Raw genomic sequence first — 4,254 nt, 5'->3', positions numbered from 1 at the left:
GCTGAGGCTGGGGTGGAGGTGGAGGCGAAGGCGGAGGCTGAGTGGAGGTTCAGTGGGAGCTGCTCCCTGCGGGCTGTCTCTGGGGCAGGTGCTCAGTGCAATGTCAATTCAATGCGGAGCCAATGAGGACAGCGCACGCGGAAGCACAAGTTCTGGTCCAAGTTTTCAACAGAAATTCAAAGGTGACTTGAGGCCTGGGAAAGTGTGACTTAATTTCTTAAGTTTGTCTTAAAAACAAGTAAAATTAATTCTTTTTAAAGTTTATTTCCACTTTTGTGACTTAAAATGAGACAGAGGTCCAACAAACATGTCTGTCTGATACTCTGATCACCCATGTGGCTTCAGCAGGTGAAGCAGTCAGCATGGGTGTCGGGGGGCAGGGAGCCCCTGAGTCCCTTTCCCTACACCCCCACCTCCAGGGGACAGGGAGCCCCTGAGTCCCTTTCCCTGCACCCCCACCTCCAGGGGCAGGCGGAGCAGCTCACCTGAGCGATCTCCCTGTGTTAAGCACAGTCATAAGGAAGCCAAAGCACATAGACGCTGCCCTTGGCCCAGGAGTCCTGAATTGAGGAGACCCCAACCTTTCCCTCCTAGTGTCTGGCCCATCGTCCAGCCATGACAGGAGGCGGTGACACAGGAACAAGAGGCAGGAGGTATGATCCAGACTCGTCCTGTCCATGCAGCCTTAGCCTCAGAGTCACACTTCAGGCAGGAAAACTATCTGAGTGCCCAAGACCCTGCCAGATGGGCAGGAGTGCTGGAGATGGCGGGAGCCTGCTCTGGGCACCGCCCCATGCAGCCGCCCCTCTGCCTCGGCTGCACTCAGCCTCTCCCCTCCGCCCCCCGTTTGCATGACCCCAACCTTGTGGCCACACCCTGCTCCTCCTGCTCTGGGGCCAGAACAGCCACCACCAGCTCACTCTCTCTGCTCTTGACCTGGCCTCAGGCCCTCCAGTGCCTGGGTCCCCGTCTCTGGCGAGTGCCTGTGGGTGCGGCTGCCCACCTGCAAGCTGATGGGCACCTCCCAAGACCCCTCTCCTCCTCAAGGCTCCACACACGACTGAACCTCTCACTCTCAGTGCTGGAGCACCTGGCACTCCAGGGACTTGGCTGTTTTCCCTCAGAAGCAGGAGCTGGTTCAAGAGGCTGTCCTGGGGCCTGGGCATTCACTGGGCTGGCCCCGGCTGGGGACCAAGGGGTGGGGGTGGCACAGTCCTGCGGTGCAGGTGGTTAAGTATGATATCAAGTTTTATTCAATGTACCTATAGTTTAACCAAGACTTAAAACTTTAAGTAAAGTTTATTAAGTTAATTTTAGGGAACGTTGTGCAGTGAAAGATGTAGTGTCGAGGATTGAGAAAGATATGTTGAGATGGTTTGGACATATAGAGAGGATGAACAAAAGGAGATAGATGAAATAAGTATACAAGACCAGTGTGGATGGGAGAGTTGGAAGGGGTCGACCTCAGCGAACGTACCTCAATCAGAGTGAGGACATTTTTAGTAAAGGCCAGCTTAGGAGTTCCCTAATTAAGTTAATAACAATGTACCTACCTATATAGTTTAAGTTTAAAAAATTTGGCTCTCAAAAGAAATTTCAATCGTTGTACTGTTGATATTTGGCTCTGTTGACTAATGAGTTTGCTGACCACTGCTCTAGGTCATAAGCAGGCAAGAACAGGGCCTCTGCTTCCTGTGACATCACCAAGCCTTAGAGCGGCGTCCAGCTGGGAACACACTAGGTGCTCAACACTGCACTGCTGAGTCACAGGAGGGACGTCTATCCCCAGAGGTGGAGGCCAGCGCGCCGGCACCGAGTGTGAGGTAAGGACTCAGGCCTGTGCTGACCTCCTGTCCGGCTCAGCCCGAGGCGGAGGCCCTGACAATGCTGGCGGATGAATGGACAGCCCTAGGAGGCAGGTGCTGCCGTCCCCAGTTCGCAGAGCAAGGAGCTGGGGTGGCCAGGTGGTCCCCCGCACAGCTGCAGACCTCGCCCCCAGGAACTGTGATCTATGCCAACCTCCCTACATCTTACCTTTTGAATTTTATTTGGCTTTTAAGACTTTAACTCTTCTTGTTAACAAACAAATTAAGTGTATATTTAAAAATCTAAGCTCACCTGTGAAACCAACACTTACTCATCTGAGTTCGCTGGTACCAGATGACACAACTTGAAGTTCTTTTTCATAAAGTTACCACTGCACTTGAAAGAGATTATGGAACTGTGTCTTTTTAAAGAGCAGATTTGCAAAAGCAGGTTGTTTGCTGGAAAATACTTCCACTTCTCAAGCCACTTTGGTTTCCTGAGTGAAATAGCTCTCCTGGCCCAGGTGCCAGCTTCCTCACAGAAGCCAGTGCTGCAAGTTCTTCCTTTTTCTTCTCCGTGGAGACACATTTCCATCTGAAATCCTTCATCAAGAGGAAGCTCCCAGCTGGTCAAGGCCAAAGGCCTCTGAGCCCCTGCTGTGAATTTCACAACAGCCTTTCCAAAACTGAAATGGATTTTTAAAATATGTTTTTATTAATTTTAGAGAGAGAAAGGGAGATGGAGAGAGAGAGAAACATCGATGTGAGAGAGAAACATCCATAAGCTGCCTCCAGAATGTCCCCCACCAGGGACTGAGCCCTCAACTGGGCATGTGCCCTGATGGGAAATCAAACCAGCAACCTTTCAGTGCTTGGAATGCCACCCAGCCACCTGAGCCACTCTGGCTGGGGCTGAAAGGAATTTTTATTTTGGAAAACATCCTCAGATTTGGAGCCGTAGGTACAACACTTGACTTAAGGAAACAACTGATAAAGGTCTAAAAAGTCCCTCAATTTAAGACGTCTGGTAAGATTTTAGGAACAGGCTGGACAAAAATACCTCTGTAATCAGCCTTGAGCTTTTCAAGAAGGTAGCGGTGAGGCCTACTGGGAACTGCAGGCAGTGCAGTGGGTAGTGCCAAGGAGGTGTGGTGGGTGGTGACAAGGAGGCATGGTGGGTGGTGACAAGGAGGCATGATGGGTAGTGAGAAGGAGGCGTGGTGGGTGGTGACCTGGAGGTGCTAATGTGCAGCCAAGGTTGAGAACCACTGGGCTACGGGATTGACCGTAATGGCACCAGCCAGGGGGAAGGAGGGAGCTCCTTGTCTGTGTGGTTCGCGTTGGGCATCTTGGGAAATGATGGAGGAGGTCATTTGTCTTGCCTGAACCAGGATTTCCACCGAGAAAATCACTAGACATCCTGCTGGTTTGGGAGCAACAGGACTAAGGAGACAGTTCCCCTCAGCTTGTTCACCAAGGGTGAGAAAGGACAAGGGCCAGCAGTGTGGCCTTCAGATGCAGGTGAACGTGGGCATGAGTCTCTCTCCTCCCCCCCACCAGCTGTGGGTTCCACTTGACTTTGCCCGACCTGAGTGGCTTCTTTTCAAGTGGAGTCAGGGGTTATACCACTAAACAGTTATTTTGCAAACGTCCTGGAACAAGGGCTGCTGAACGTTCTCTGTGAAGGGTACTGGGCCATGGGGTGTTTGTTGCGACTACTCCACACGGCTGCTGCGGCCTGCAAGCAGCCGTAGATGATGTGTAAACGAACTGGCACAGTTGTGTTCCAATAAAGCTTGACTGACTGAAATGGACAGCTGGCTGGGTTTGGCCTTAGTTGGTGAAACCTGTCCTAGAAAATGGTATGTGCCCCATTAATTTCAGTCCTTTTGGTCAGAGGAAGCTGGATTGAACGACGGAGAAATTGAGGAACATATTCAACAAAAGTGGGCACTGAAGACAGGCAGAAGGGAGAAGGGCTCCGCAGGTCTCAGAGAATAATTAGATGATGGCACCGTGAAGCGTCCGCTCCGGAACACCACACCAGCCACAGGCAGCCTGGATTCAACACCCTACCCCTACTGGGGTCCAGAGGGAGGTTGAAGGTGTCCTAGATGGGGGCTGGGCATATGGGTGCATGGTGGGGGCCCCCTACTCTTGGGTCATGACTAACCCTCACTTTAGCAGGATGCAGGTGCTACTACTGGGTACCCGACCAAAGGATAGTGGGTGGAGTCTTCGCTCCATCTCTCTGGGGTTGAGAGCTGGACAAAGCTGGGGGAGAGGCTGGGGGAGAGGACTGAGAGCTGGGGTGAGGCTGGGGGAGAGGCTAGGAGCTGGGGTGAGGCTGGGGGAAAGAACTGGGAGCTGGGGTGAGGCTGGGGGAGAGGACTGGGAGCTGGGGTGAGGCTGGGGAGGGGCTATGGGCTGGGGGGGAGGCTGGGGGGGG

This window comes from Myotis brandtii, unplaced genomic scaffold (assembly GCF_000412655.1).
Source record: "Myotis brandtii unplaced genomic scaffold, ASM41265v1 scaffold148, whole genome shotgun sequence".
Taxonomy (NCBI): Eukaryota; Metazoa; Chordata; class Mammalia; order Chiroptera; family Vespertilionidae; genus Myotis; species Myotis brandtii.
This window is presented reverse-complemented; position numbering follows the sequence as displayed.